The 16,509-nt window shown below is 41.8% G+C and overlaps 2 pseudogenes; one reads left to right on the top strand and one right to left on the bottom strand.

The window, feature by feature from the left end:
- Positions 1 to 1,007: 1,007 nt before the first annotated feature.
- Positions 1,008 to 6,828, bottom strand: LOC118837106 (annotated as a pseudogene).
- Positions 6,829 to 6,999: 171 nt separating this feature from the next.
- LOC118840350 lies at positions 7,000 to 8,008 on the top strand (annotated as a pseudogene).
- Positions 8,009 to 16,509: the final 8,501 nt, after the last annotated feature.

Genomic DNA, 16,509 nt, shown 5'->3' on the forward strand with positions numbered 1-16,509 from the left:
GAGGATCTAGAGGGCCACAATTGGCCTAAAGGCCTCAGGTACCCCACCCCTGGTTAAGCCATCACCTCTCTAAAGATAACTCTCAAATCTGTATTTCTAGCCCCAACTTCTCTCTAGAGTTTCAAGATCTACATTTCCAGCTGCCTGCTAGATACCTCTATCTGAATATCCTGCTAGAACTTCAAACTCACCATCTCTGAAAGGAACTCACCATTATCTCCTTCAAACCAAATACTTCTTAACTTCCATATTTTTTTTTTGTTCATGCCATCCTGTCCTCTTGAGTCACTCAGGCTCAAAGCCTCAGGGTCATTTTTGACTCTTCCTTCTCCTTCAGCAACCACATCCAACTAGATGCTAAATTTAAATAGCAAATAATTCTACCTATCCTATCTTCACAATGAATCTTACATCTGTTACCTTTTCTGTTCTTTCTAGCAAGGAAGTGTTGATTTAATCATTTATTTGACAAGTAAGCAATTTGTAAATATTCACTAACAGCAGCATCCAAATCACAATTTAAAAAGAAATTGAGAATAATGATTATAATTTGTCTTTCCCTTCCCACTAATATAAAAAGAAATTGGAAAAATTCGAAAATGTCTTAAAACATGATGAGGACTGAATCCTCAGTTATATCAGACTTCTACTCTGTGTCTGTTTCTCTCTCTCTCTATCTCTCTCTCTCTTTCTCTATGTGTGTGTGTCTCTCTCTCTCTGTTTCTGTCTCTCTCCTTCTCTATCCCCCCTCTTTCCCTCTCTCTCCCTTCCCTTCTCTCTCTCCCTTTTTCTCTCTCTCTCTTCCCCTTGTCTTTCCTTTTCTCTCTGTCCTTCCCCTTCTCTCCCTTCCTCTCTCTCTTATTTTCTCTCTCTCTCCCCGCCCTTCCCTTTTCCTCCCTCCTTCCCTCCCCCAAAGGAGTCTCAACTCCTACTGCATCGTCTTTCAATAACTTTTACATGAGCATTTGCAGTCTAAGAAGTCTTTTCCACCCATGGGTCATCTCTGCTTAGATCCCATCTACAAAGGGAGCATCTGTGCCCTGGCTCAATGCTTCTTTGACTTCCATTGGCAAAGTTTCAAAGAGATGATCTTCCACAACCAGCCTGCTCTTCTTGAGGAGCTGACACTGCCTACCTGGACTGACAGGTGGTCTGAACAATTTTCATTCTGTTCTGCATAAGCTGTGATAACTGACTGATTTTTTTTCCCTGAAATTGAGATGATGTAGTTTTGCCATAGAAAGTCCTCAGTTTTCAGTCAGTTAAATAATTGTTTGGTCGAAGTGTCCATTTGGTTTCTGATGAGATGCAAATGCTGCAGATTAGTGGAGATCACCTAAATCTCATCATACTTCTGAATTTCTACAAACTAAATACTGCCATGGATAAAGACTCAAGCTTGTGTGATTCCAAGTTCTTGACCTTGGTAATGGGGGTGGGGGGAAGAGGAGGAATGTTTACCACTTAGTTACTCCACAATTTCAAGCAAGTTAGTCCTTTCAAATACTGGAATTGATTATTTCCTCAATGGTGCATGTGTTTTTGTATTTCAGATCCAGTTCCTGCACGTTAGAGAGGCTGTAAATGGCATGAGGGATTCCTCTCCAATCCACAGTTTTGGAGTTCTAACTGGGCTAAATTCATCATTCCTTTAAAGTTATTGAGTAGTACCAGTTTAGTGCCATCATTGTGAAGAACTAACTTAGTGAAATGTGGCAAAGACTCTAGTATTCTCATCTTATTGCTCTGAGAGTTCAAACTTCCTACCAGGTACCACTTTTGAAGATTCTTAAGCTCGTACTCAAGCTGAGCTCTTGATGACATCAGTGAATTTTATACAAAGGTATTTCAGGTTATCATGGGGAAAACAAAAAGCAGTATGACCACCCTTTATGGGATGGTGGCAGAGATGAAGCTCTTATGGGTTAGTCATTTGGAAAGACTTAGTTGGGATCTTAGGTAAGTAGCTGAATGTTATTGAGAGAGGTAATGTTTTTCATGAGTGAACATTCCCGGTACAGGGGGCTAGCCTATTTGCCTCGAATACTCTCCAGAAACAGGCTGCTCCAGAAGTTAGGATCCTGTAAACAGAGAGAAGACTTCACTCTTCATTCAGAGACCAAGCAGCACCTTACAGACAGCCATGTCCTTCCTTCTGGAGCCTGAGGCACTCTGTGCCTACTCTAGGGGTGGGAGGGGTAACGGCAAAGCTGCTGATCCAAGGTCAAGAACTTGGAATCACACAAGCTTGAGTCTTTATCCATGGCAGGTTTTAGTTTGTAGAAACTCAGATGTATGATGAGATTTAGGGTCAGCAGGGCTGTGGTACTCATCCGGGATCCTCCTGCAGCTCCTTCCATGGCTACCATCTAGAGAGGCAGCAGCAGGGTCGGGGTGTCAGCACATGACTCTCTTCTGTTCTGATTGTTGTTGCTCAGTTGGAACCCCATATGGGATTTTCTCGGCAAAGATACTGGAGTGCTTTGCTATTTCCTTCTCCAGTAAATTAAGGCAAACAAAGGTTAAAAAGACTATCCCAAGGTCACACAACTAGTAAGCATTTAAGGCCGGATTTGAATGCAGATCTTTTTTACTCTAGGCCCAGCGCTCTATCCTCTGAGCCATCTAGCTGCCCCTAACTACCACCATTCTAATTCGGCTTCCTCTTACATCTCATATGGACTAGTTCAATAGATTCTATATTGGCCCTCCTCCCTCCTGTCTTTCCACAAACACTGAGGACTTTTGCCCCCATCTCCACACTCTGTTATACTTTAATTTGTCCTAAATCCACCTATCTTCTGTTTCATGGAGTATCCTCATTTTAATATCTTATGGTCAGGTGAACAAATCCGTGTCCTAGCCTTGCCATTTACAATTTTGGAGACTTCAATCATCAAATATGCTCTTGTGGTTCAAATCTTGTTCCTATCTATTAATTCCTATGTGATGTTGCACCAGGTGCCTGACCTCCCCAGCCCTGGGTTTCCTCATCTGGCTTTAGCTGAACTGCCTTGTCTCCATTATTGACCAATGGGAGCAACCTGTAGCAGGGAAATTTAAGGAACAGAAGGGATGTTTCTAGTTAGTGGTGGGTGGTTAAGCTAGCTGACTTTGATGGATGTCTTTGGGGGGCAGTTAGGTGGTACAGTGGACAGAGCACCAGGACTGCAGTCAGGAATGAAGAGGTTAAAGAAAAATGAAGATGGTAGGGAATCATATATTTCTAGGGGTGCTGGACATCCCAAAATACCTACATGCCGGGTCCTGCTGAAAGAATTCGACTCAAGCCTTCTCAGCTAAGGGAAAAGACAAAGTTTATTAGGGATTCACCATAATGTGTTGTCCTAAGAAATCCCACTCTTTGTGACTCCTGTTTTCACAAGTGGGCCAGATTCAAGCTACTGAGCTAGAATGAATCTGAGCACCTTCATGGAGGCAAGATGGAGATTATATACACAAAGATTGTGGGAGGGATGGAGGGGTGGTCTGGGGTGACTAGAGGAGGGGTTTAGAGAGGGTCTTGAAGAGGAGTCTAAGGAGGAGCTTGATGGGACCTGGATGAGGTCAGACTCCAGGAGTTCAGACTCCAGGAACCAAGAGAATGGGATTAAGGGTGGGAAGTAGCTGGACAATAAAGGGCAAGGTTAGGTAGAGATTTGGGCCTAATGATAATGTAAGGTTATAGCCTCAGGCCAAGGCCAGATCAAGTGGGAAGATTCAAGGAGAGTTCAAGGGCGTTCCCAGAGACTGTGCCCTCATCAAGGAAGACGTCTTCCTGAATTCAAATCTAGCCTCAGACACTTATTAGCTGTGTGACCCTGGGCAAGTCACTTAACTTCTGTTTGCCTCAGTTTCCTCATCTGTAAAATGAGCTGGAGAAGGATATGGCAAACCACTCCGGTATCTTTGCCAAGAAAACCCCAAACAGGGTCAGGAAGAGTTGGACCTGTCTGTACAACAACAACAATAAAAACAAAAAAAGCCTAGAGTATCCAGAGCCTGGAGTATTTTTTTAGATTAAACCAAAAGGACAACAGTCACGAAACGGAACAGATCTTCTTCTGTTTTTAAAGTGATAGATTTTCATGACTGAAAACGACAGAACAGCAACAAAACTGAGTTGTTTGGGTTCTTTGCAGAGTGAGAGTCAGGACCAGGTAAGCTTCTGGGGGCCAGGAAAGGCACAGTACAGACTCCAGCCCTAGAGGGAGTGACTGAGTCTGAAGGAGACACACTGCCCAGGATCCCAGGGTACCAGCCCTTACTGGAGGCAGGGCACACAGGCCACAGCAATGATCGAGAAAGCATCCGAGGCCTACGCTTCAGGGAAGCGGCTGACGTTGAACATCAACTCTCTGTCACCCTTCGACACTAGCTTCATTTCAGCTTCCCGATCTCTGGAAGATGCCCTCTGTTGTGACTTCTCAGATACAGCCTCCTAACTGACCTGACCAAGTTTTTTTTTTTTTAGTTTTCACATGTGCTCTCAACCCGGGCAAATGGTGAAGGCACAGATTGCCCTTACCCTTAGCTGGGAGTTTCCATAATTACTGACCCTGCTCATGAGTGGGGTGTGATTTTATTGTGCGGCTCCAAGGATGGGTAAAGGTCTGCCTGTTGTGCTGCTAACCTTCCAGCAGGGGGCTCCAAAGACTAGCATCTTCATCAGCAGTCTGCCTCCTTTTCTTGGAGAAGGGATACCATGGGTGTGAAATGAGGGATCAATAAAACCTAAAAAAAACAAAAAACCTCACTATAAGGCACCTATGGGATCTCAGAAGCCTCAAACTCTTGGCTTAGGCAACATTTCCAGGCAGTAGCAATGGCCTCACATTGCTTGGGTTCCCCAGATTTTTTTTTTTTTTGGCTTAGTGAGTGAAGGACTTCCCAAGATGCTTGACTCAGAAGCTCCACCTCCAATAATTCCCTGCCAAGCAGATGGCCTTGGTGGGATGCAACCTAATAATATAGCTATAATTGTTAATATCTGTATAGGTTAGCAAGGAACTTTACAAATATTTTATTTTATCCTCACAACAACCTGGAAGGTAAGTACTTATATTATCCCTACTTTACAGATGAAGAAACTGGGGGAAACAGAGATTAACTCAGAGTAACACAGCTAGTAAGTACCTTGGGTGGAATTTGAACTCAGATCTTCCTAATTCCAGACCCAGTTCTAAATTATCCATCGCACCATCTAGCTCCCTAGAAAGGCCAAGCTTCTGTACCAACAATGCTACTAGCAGCTGCTGTGGAGGTGTAAGACCAACAACACCAGCACACAGGGGGGCTGCTAGCACAGCTTCTTTAATCTGCTTTTCTAAGGAAAGCAACTTTAAGGGGTTTACAATCTCATTTTAATTAAACACACATATATCATTCACTTAGTTCAGGGGGAAAAGTCAGCACCCTGAACTTCAGAGAAAACACAAACAGAAATTACAAGCAGAAATTATATAAACAGAGCAAAATAACACAAATCAGCAGACAGGGCTTCTGTCTGTCCATAGCAATACATACATAGTTACCAGAGAGAAAAGCACCAACATCTGGGTTTTCAAAGCCAGGGGGCTCCTTAGTGACTACCTAGAGTCTCATCTGGCAAAATCACAGGAAGGCTCTTCCAATTAGTGAGCCCCCAAAGCAAAATGTTAACCTCAGAGTATATATACACTTCTTCAGGGTCAGAGGGCGTCACAACCATGTGACTCAAACTCATGTGACTTAGGCTTTCTTGTGACTTAAGCAGGTCATCAAAGATTTTTGATTCAATCAAAAACTCTTGATTCAAAGGAAAGACTCAATCAAAGGCACCTGATTGCCTTAGTGCTGAGAAGCACTCCAAAAGAAAAAAACAGCAAAAAGTCCCACTTTACTTGCCATTACAACTTTCCACTGAATCACGCACTCCCTGCATCACTGATAGATAATGTAGACAGAGTTCTGTGGGACTTCTCACACCCCATTTGGTCTTTCTTAAAGGAAAGATTGCTAATCAACTGAGCTACTGGATTTATCAGGGGAAAGGAATAGGGTACCCCCAACCTTCTCTAGATCCTAAGTCAGGATTTCTCATGGAATAATTCTGCTCCAGTGTGTCAGTTTGGGGAACTTTGGGGTGTGCCCTTTGGAATTATTTGGAATTATTCTATATGTATCTAACTACAGACCTGCTTATCTGGCAATGCATGCTAATTGAGTTCCACTTCTGATCAAGGCCAGTGCTGTGACACACCCTCCAAGCCTCCCACCATTCAATCCTCTGGGGCCATGAGATAATGATACTTTGGCAGGTTACTTTGTCTAGTCCACCTGATCTTAGAGGTTTCTGATCTGATCCTTTCCATCTGATCTTAGAGTTCCACTAAGGCAGAAAGTCACCCAGGTTCTCTTCTGGTCAGCCACCAGAGGTAAGGGAAAAGAAAAGCCCTCCTAAACACCTTCAATCTATAGATGTTTATTAGAGCAGACGTAGATAGGCTGTGTTCTGCATGATGGGAGGGAATTTCCAAATAGATCCATTTACATGTATGAATATTATGTTCTAGGTACTGGGGATACAAAAACAGGAACAAGAATGTAACAGCCATCAAATATATTTGGCTATCTGGAAGAGGTGCCCAGGAAAGGGATCTTTGGTTTAGCCAGGGCTTCTTAACTGTTTCTGAACAGTGAGTGACTCAACGGTCCTGGAGTCAGGAAGACCTGAGTTCAAATCTGGCCTCAGATACTTCCTAGCTGTGTGACCCTGGGTGAGTCATTTAACCTCTACCTCTATTGTAAAATGGGGATAATAGGGACAATTGGGGGTCAGTACCGCATCCCGGACTGGGTGGGGGGGAGGGGGTGTCAGGCTCCTGGTCCCCGCTGAGTCTCCAGGCTGTGGCCTGCCGCTCTCCACCTCCCAGAAGTGGCTTTAATTTTTTGGAGAATCCCAGATTTGTGGTAGAGCTGGAACTGTAGCTGAAATTTCTTTTCCCTAAAGAATTCTGGAGAATTTTATTATTTGAATTGGTCCTACCATGGCTTTACTTCACAAGCTACTAAATGGCATTCACTTTACTAAATTATGCGGAATGCAAGATGCTGCACGATGCTTTTTGTTGGGGCCTATATTTGCTGGCTATCCCTCCAGACTGTACAGTAGTATTAAAAAAACCGAGGCTACTTCAGGAAGATCTTCCCCTGAGGGAAAGACTCATGGCGTATAGGAAAAACGAACTAAGGGTGAGGTTGACTTGGGTCTAATTTCACCTAAGGAAAAGATGGAAATTATTTTTGACAAAGCCATTAGGGCTGAAATAAAAGAACATTTTAAACTTTTAACAAAGGAGGTTGTAGAACGTTGGATAGGACCCAAAGGTTGCTGTTTACTGGAAAATACTAGGGTAATGTGGCAGTTTCTCAGTGATGAAGATTTGGATACGCGGCTAGTGAGGTCGAACAAGACAATAGGAGGTAGAAGCAAAGCCTTCCTGAAAATGGCCAGCACTAACCAAAGCACACTCTTCTATGGGATTCTCAATACTGAACTTCCTCATGATGGGGAGACCCAACAGAGTGGATACTGTGCAATGACATCCAGAATTCCAAGGGGTGCTTTTGAGAGGAAGATGTATTATGATTAGTCCAATTTTAATACTCTCTATCTCCATGTGCATGGGGATGGTCGGCCCTGGATGGTGAATATCAAAACAGACACTGCCCTGATCCATAAAAGTCAGCATTTGTATAGTTGCTTCATGTTCACGAGTGGAGGGCCATATTGGCAGGAGGTCAAGATTCCATTCTCCAAGTTTTTTTTTTCTCCAGTAAGGGGAGGATCCAGGATAGCCAGCATCAGCTTCTGACAGACCAGATCGGTAGTATTGGATTCACCTTGGCTGATAAAGTTAATGGTCCATTCTACCTGGAATTAGATTTTATTAGAGTATTTCATGACCCAACTCATACTGAAGAATTTGCCTATGAAAATAGTAAAAAGATTTGTGGGAATCTTTAGCCAGCACAGTGTGTCATCATTTGTTTGTAACTAGGTAATTGATATCATTCTGTTATTTGACAGGGATGAAATAAACTTTTTATTGCTAGTGTTTTAAAAAAAATGGGGATAATAATAGCACCCACCTTGAAAGGTGATTGATCATTCAGATGAAATGAGAGGACATTTGTAAAACACTCAGCATAGTGCCTGGCATGGTGCCATTCTCCCTTCCTCCCCAGTTAAAACAGTAGAGCTAATAACAGCACCAATCTCCCAAGGTTGCGATGAGAATCAAATGAAATAGGGTTTGTAAAGTTTCTGGTGCGTAATAGGCACTTAATGACTTGTTTCCTTCCTTTTGCACCAGGGGCCTCTTTGGCGGTTTCCTCACCTATAAAATGAGCTGGAGAAGGAAATGGCTACCCACTCCTATGTTTGCCAAGAAAACCCTAAATGGGGTCACGAAGAGTGCAGTGGACAGAGTGCTGGCCGAAGTCAGGGGGACCTGAATTCATATCTGACCTCCGACGCTTACTAGCCGTATATCCTTGGGCAAGTCACTTAACCTGTTTGCCTCAGTTTCCTCATCTGTAAAAGGAGGTGGAAAAGAAAATGGCAAACCACTCCAGTATCTTTGCCAAGAAAATCCCAAATTGGGTCACAAAGAGTTGGACATGACTAATTGACTAAGCAATAACAGCAACACGGACCCTTTCTCAGAATGTTTTTAAATATATAGAATTACAAATTATGTTGAAATACAGGTATCAAAATACTTTTTTAAACAAGTTTATGGACCCCAAAGGAATAACCCCTGGTAGGTGGTCCCAGGGATTGTGACAAAGCCATCATTATGCCCATTCTAATAGCCGAGGTAATACTGATGGATTATTGTTCCCCAGTGAGAAGCAGAATCCAAGTAAGATTAGATAACGAGAAATGGTACTGAACCCAATCAGCACAGTTGCATGACTTCCTCCATCAGAAGTAGGAGAGGCAGAAGCAGATGGTCAAAGTAACCCCAAACTGAGAATTGGCAGGGCATGAATATTGGCAGGACAAGGAGGCAAAGGATTCAATGCGTTGTTGAACTATAGGATTGAGACTGTGTGGGATGAAAGACCCTCACCAATTAAAAAGTTAATTTATAATAAGGAGCCATCTCAGGGTAGGAACAGAAATAAATTTTATTCGATTCTCGAGAATAAAGCGTCCTCTGCCAGCACAGAACAGAACCAGCAAAGGAGGCAAAGTACAAGAGGCGAAGCACCAATAATTATACCTAACACAAGAGAATTCCCACCCATCTCTGACCCTTCTCACCACTGGCTGGGAGGTGGGCTTACAATCTAAGCGCTGGGAAATCAAGGCACAGAAACTCCAATTCCCTTTCCCTTAGTTAATGATTACAACTGAGGTGACATCTATAAATCTGAAGAAGGAGAATAGGATAAGGGGAGGGGAAGACCCTCTCCATTCTTCTATAGTACTTTTACAGTAAAGGAAAGCAGGTCACAGCGACCCTATTCTTACTGAGCAAATCTTTAAACCAGAACCAGAAGAAAGAACAAAAAGTTTCAGGGTAAACTTTCCCAGAGGCTGAGCCATCAGATTCTCACGGCCTTAGAATTTTTCCACTTCCCTATTTTTCCTATTTATTGATTTTTAGACATTTTCTTGGTATATATATATATATATATATATATATATATATATATATATATATATATATACACACACATATCTTCCCTATGAAGTCTTCACATTTTATTTACCTCACACAAGACCTAATGAAGGAAGGTGAGGCCACAACAGGAGCAATGGACTGGAAGAATGAGGAGAGGAAGAGGATCTGGAAGAGGTAATGAGGGTAAAAATTAGCTTTAGAAAAGGAGTCAGAATAGTTTTAGATGATGATGAGGTCAAGGTCCAACCACTCTAGTGGGCAGTGAGAGAAATTATTATTTCTTTCATATATTAATAACTAATTAGTGAGTTAGGACCAAGGTTTTTCCCCTTTTCTACTTCCTCACCCAGAAGCCAACCTGTGTGGGAAATCTTGGGCAAAGACTTACCTAGGCTAAGATCTAATCAAAGATAGTAAAAGAAATTCTTAAGTTTAGGTGAATGGATGGATTCCAGTTCGTTGTGTTTACCCAGACAGGTCTGGGGAAATGTGAATTCTCCCTTTTGTCAGATGGGTATTATGGAAAATGATAAGTCTCTTTGACCAAGACTTGTGTGATCCAAGTCATATACCCCCAAGACCCTCATTAGAATGAGTCTACATCTCATTATAATATTTATTCTCTCATTGTTAACCAATCAATGTTGATTGCCACCTTCAGGAACACCCACTCTTCCAAAGGCATATAAACTGTAAGCCCGCTGCCATGAGGGGCCTTTGAGTGCCACTAACCTCTTTTATTAATAAAATGTTAACATTATTAATAAAATGATTAATTACCCAGAAACTATGTCTCTCAAACTTTTTAAACATCACAGTGGTCAGATGAAATAGTCAAGGAGGAGGTCCTGGGAACTGAGGAGGTTGATTACCTGGGAGGCCAGGGATGTTAATGTGAATGTTAAAGACTCCAAAAATAAAGTCAAAGGATGAGGAGGACAGGAAAGCCTATAAGCAGGTGCTGAACTTTTTGAGAAAGGAGTGGTACCCTAAAAACTCACAGATGATTATAATAAGGATCTGGATAGGGTGATACAGATGGATAGAATGAACCTCAAAAAGGAAGACAGCTTGCGCAGTCATGACAGCAGAGGGATGGTCTGGAAGTGACTGTGGGGAGAAAGAAGCAGGATGGTTTCTTTTCCAGGTATGTAAGGAATAGAAAGAAGGCCAGTTTAGCTAGACCACAGCGTGTGAGAAGGGGAGTAATATATAATAAGCCTGAAAGGCTAGCTTGGAGCCTGGATGTGAAGAACTTTAAAAACCAAGCTGAGGAGTTTATACCTGATCCCAGAGGCAATAAGGAGTGGCATTTCCCAGTTTACTGTGAGTAGATGGAGCTGCCTGAAAGAGGACCCAGCTAGTTGGGTAACTCAACTTGCCCTCTCCCTCTCCCTTTCCCTCTCCCTCTCCCTCTCCTTTTCCCTCACCAAAGGAAGGTAAATTTTGATGGCCAGAAGCTGCCCACTTAACTTGGGGTTTACTGGCTAGCTAGCTTCCTTCCTTCCTTCCTTCCTTCCTTCCTTCCTTCCTTCCTTCCTTCCTTCCTCAAATAGGTTCAAATAGGTCTCTGCTCAAGCTCCACTTAATGGTTGTATTTTGGGCCCTCCTGGCTTAAAGTGAATGTCTATGGTAACTATTTTCCTTTGGAACAGCAACCCTGAGGGTCTTCCCCTCCCAGCTTGATTTTTTTTTCTTTTTTTCTAATTAAAAGAGCCATCCCTTGACTCACTTCTTAAAAAAGCCTATTCACTGAATGGGCATTTAATCTCACTCAAAGTGAGTACATGAAAAGGCCTTAGCCTAAAAGGTCTAGGGTCTCCCATTGCATCCTGGGTCACCTCCAGTCATCCTGGTGAATATCAGGTCACTGGACCCAGACGGCTCTGGAGGAGAAAGTGAGGCTGGTGACCTTGCACAGCCCTCTCTCAGTCAAATCCAAGTCAACTGCAAGTCATGTCATCATTTCCCTGATGTCATGGTCCTCTTTGAAAATGAAGGACAAACACAACTGAGTAGAGGAGTTAAATAGTCAGACCTGTGTTTAAATGAAATCCTTTTGGCAGAAATATGGAGACTGGATTAGAGAGGAGAGAGGCTTGATGTAAGAACAATTAGGAAGCTCCTGCCGTAGTTCAGGCAATAGATGCTGAGGGCCTGGACTAAGGTGATAGCCATGTGACTTGAGAAAAAGGGACAGCTGTGAGAAATGTTGTGGAGGTAAATCAACACCCTAAGTGGGAATTTGTAGTCAAAAAAAAACACCTTAAAATGTATTAATTGATTTAAAAACATTAAGAAGAATGAAATGAGGCTCCATATACATCAAAATGGACAGCTAGGACTCAGGGGTAGGGAAGGTCGGCCTCAAGGTTAAATATGGCCCTCTAGATCCTCAAGTTCAGGCCACTCTTGAGGACCTAGAGGGCCATATCTGGCCTCGAGGCCACAGGGTTCCCACCCCTGAGTTATTGTTAGGTAATACAGTGGGTAGAGGACCAGGCCTGGAATCAGGAAGACTTGTCTTCCTGAGTTCAAATCTAGCCCCAGACACCTATTAGTTGCGTGACCCTGGGCAAGTCACTTAACTCTGTTTTCCTCAGTTTCCTCATTTGCAAAATGAACTGGAGATGGAAATGGCAAACTACTCCAGTATCTTTGCCAAGAAAACACCAAACGTGGTCACAAAGAATCAGTCATGACTGAAAAACAATTCAACACTACATCAGAATATTTATAGAAAAACTTTTTGTGATAAGAAAGAACTGGAAACAAAGTAGCCCATTCCTTCAACCAGGGAATGGCTAAATAAATTTGTGGTACATGAATGTAGTGGAATGTAGTGGAATGCTATAAGAAATGATGAATGTGATGAATACAGAGAAGCCTGGGAAGATCTACATGAATTGATGCAGAGTGGCACAAGAAGAGCCAAGAAAACAATATACGCAATGACTACAACAACCTTGAAACAATCAAAAGTGAATGCTGTGCAATGACACAAACCAAGCTTGATCCCAACAAAGAGACAGGAAAAGATAGTCCCTCCCCATTTCCTCTTCTTTTGCAGAGGTCAAGGTCCGAAGTGTGGAACATTGCTTATAATATCAGATTTTTTTTTTCTATGTGTTAATCGATTTGACTGAATTCTTTTCTCTTCTTCTGTTTCTTTTCTCTCTCTTTTTTTAAAAAATTGGTTTTTTAAGGGATGTCTCTCTGAGGGAGAATCTAGGTGATATAAAAATAAAAGATAAAAATTTAGTTTGAAACAATCAGGATAACACAGGATATGGCAGCTTCTACATTAAGAGATCGAAGGGCTTGGAATGCAATATTCCGGAGGTCAATGGAGCTAGGATTAAAACCTAGAATCACCTACCCAGCAAAACTGAGTATCATGTTCCAAGGCAAAATATGGATTTTCACTAAAATAGAGGACTTTCAAGCTTTCTCAGTGAAAAGACCAGAACTGAATAGAAAATTTGACTTTCAAACACAAGAATCAAGAGAAGCATGAAAAGGTAATCAAGAAACGGAAATTGCAAGGGACTTACTAAAGTTGAACTGTTTTGTTTACATTCCTACATGGAAAGATGATGAGTATGATTCATGAGACCTCAGTATTAGGGTAGTTGAAGGGAATATGCATATATATGTATATATATATATGTTTATATATATAGGTGTATGTATGTATATATCTATGTGTATATGTATGTATGTGTATATATATGTGTATATATATGTATATATATATGTAAAAGAGAGAGAGTAGACACAGGGTGAGCTGAAGATGAAGGGAAGATATCTAAAAGAAATGAAATGAAATTAAGGGATGAGAGAGCAACATACTGAGAGAGGGAGATAGGGAAAGATAGAATGGGGTGGATTATCTCACCTAAAGGTGGCAAGAGGAAGCAGTTCTGTGGGAGGAGGGAAAGGGCAGGCGAGGGGGGAATGAGTGAACCTTGCTCTCATCAGATTTGGCCTGAAGAGGGAATACCATACATACTCAGTTGAGTATCTTACCCCACAGGAAAGAAGAGGGAGGAAGATAAAAAAAAAAATAAAAGGGGGGGGATGATGGAGGAGAGGGCAGATGGGGGTGGAGGTAATCAAAACAAACACTTTGGAAAGGAGACAGGGTCAAGGGAGAAAATTCAATAAAGCGGGATGGGTTGGGAAGGAGCAAAATGTAGTTAGCCTTTCACAACATGAGTATTATGGAAGGGTTATACATAATGATACACATGTGGCCTAGGTTGAATTGCTCGACGTCTTAAGGAGGGTGGGTGGGAAGGGAAGAGGGGAGAGAATTTGGAACTAAAAGTTTTAAAAACAGATGTTAAAAAAAAAAAAGTTTTTGCAAGCAACTAAAAAATAAGATACACAGGCAATGGGGTGTAGAAATTTATCTTGCCCTACAAGAAAGGAAGGGAAAAGGGGATGAGAGGGGAGGGGGGTGATAGAGGGGAGGGCTGACTGGGGAACAGGGCAACCAGAATATATGCCATCTTGGAGTGGGGGGGAGGGTAGAAATGGGTAGAAAATCTGTAATCCAAACTGTTGTGAAAATCAATGTTGAAAACCAAATATGTTAAATAAATAAATAAATTTAAATTAAATTAAAAAATTTAGTTTGAAAAAGGAAAGGAGAGGAGAGGAAAAGAAAGAAGAGGAGAGGAAAGGAGGGAAGAGAGGAAAAGAAGGAAAGAAGAGAAAAAAAGAAAGGAGATGAGAGGAGAGTGGGGGAAGGAGGCGGGGAGGGGAGAGGAGAGAAAAGGAAATGTGGAAACAAGAGCTATATGGCAGAAATAAACTTTTCTGGCCTTTGATTTCCAATAAGCAAAATAAACATTGGAAAAATGCAAGGATAGGAAAATTTCAAACATCCTCAAGCTCTGCTCGAAAAGAAAGGAGGTCAGCTTTGCAGAGAATATGTCATTTGTGGTTGAACCCACTACAGAATGTGGGTTGGGCTCTGAGGTTGGTTTGAGGGGATATTTCATTTCTTTTACTCCCTGGGTTTCCCTTTACAAGGCCCACCCACAACTATGCCAATGCTGCCCTCTACTGACAGAAAATGATTGCTTATAATGGGGATTCTTCCCTGCATGGATCAGCTACCTTCCAACTCTCCAATCCTGTGATTCCATGAAAGATAACCATGAATTAACTGAATCACAGAATTGGAGCTATAAGTGACCTCAGAGGCAAGATTGGACAGGAATAGTCATAGTATTCATCTATAACACCTGAGACAAGTGGTCATCCAGCCTCTACTTGAAAACCTCTTTGAGGGGAATCTGCCCCCTGCTGAAGCCACCCTTCCACTTTGGGACAGCTCTGATGGATACGTAGGTTTTCCTTACATCAATCTAAATTAATTTGGAAAGGAGTGACCTGATGGAAAAGCCGAGTGAAAAAGATCAGACTTAGAGATAGACAATAAAATAGAGTCCCAGATATTTCTCTGAAAACTCATGCAATACCCCTTTCATTCTGTCTTCTGTTCTCTCCAGCTGCAGGGAATTCCCAAAGGGCTGAGCAGTTAAAAAAGGAGTGATAGGGAGGGAGGGAGAAAAAGCTAGCCACAAGGTGCCTTATCCACTTTGAGCAATTTTCAGGTGCTGTCCAGTGACTGCATGACACAGCTGTCTGCTGAGGAATACAAGCCCAGACTGGCCAAATGCGAGTAAGAGTGATTCACACTGGACCATAGAGAAACAGGCAGATACCATTAGAATCAACCACTGGAACTAGACTGAGAGGAGTGCTACAAACTGATTCACAGAGAAGCTAAAATCCCTGCTTCTTGGCAGTGCAAGTACAAGAGAAGTGGGCAACTCTTTAAGGTGAGAGAGAAGTTAGCAAGCTTGAGGAGCAGGCATCCATCAGTGATCACAAAGGCAAATTCATCTTTTTCTACCAGTCAAGCACCAAACTGAGCTGGACAGGTCCTTCTAACTCAGGAGTCAAATACAAGGGACACGTGATGATGTCCAGCCTCTGGGATGAAAATAACACAGACGAAGTGAAGGTTAGTATAAGCCTGACATCACTTTTTGACCTAATATGCAGCAAGAACGTATGAAAAGGATTGAGCTGCAGTGAGAACTTCTATCAGAACTTTTAAAAGCAAAGCATGGTCTTAGACCACTCTGAATGGTGAGTTAATGGATCCAGCTCCATAGTTGCTAAAAGAAAACTGAAGAGTCCAGAATTTAATCTAGTTCTTTAACAAGTCAATCAAAACTCATGGGACTGAAAATCCCCACCTGCAATATCTTTCTGAAGGACTCTTTTCTAACTTCACTGGAGGAACTCTCTAGGGCAGAAGGTCAAACACTCAAGTGACCATTAGCAGGTGGCCTGCAAAACTCCCACCAGATTAAAATGTAATTGGGAAAAGTTTAACAAAATAAATAAAAATACAATACAAAATAGATAATTGATAGTTTATTTTTTATTCCTTCTAGTTTTTCTGTGATTTCACCTCATTCACTTGCTATTTTATTGATTTAACTTTCTGCTCTCTTTTTAAAATCAGATTAGCTAAGGGTTTATCAATTTTATCAGTTCTTTCAAAGAACCAGCTTTTAGTTTTATTTATTATTTCTATGGGGATTTTTGTTTCCAATTTATCTATTTCCTCTCATTTAAATATCTCTTCTTTTACGCTTATTTTGGGTTTATTTGTTGATTTTCTAATTTGAAGTGTATATTCAGTTCATTAATCTTCTCTTTTTCTATTTTGTTAATGTATGATTGTAAGTATATGATTTCCCCTTTGAGGATTGCTTTAGCTACATCCCAGAAATTTTCATTTTCT

The sequence above is a fragment of the Trichosurus vulpecula genome, chromosome 2 (genome assembly GCF_011100635.1).
Source record: "Trichosurus vulpecula isolate mTriVul1 chromosome 2, mTriVul1.pri, whole genome shotgun sequence".
NCBI classification, from domain to species: Eukaryota; Metazoa; Chordata; class Mammalia; order Diprotodontia; family Phalangeridae; genus Trichosurus; species Trichosurus vulpecula.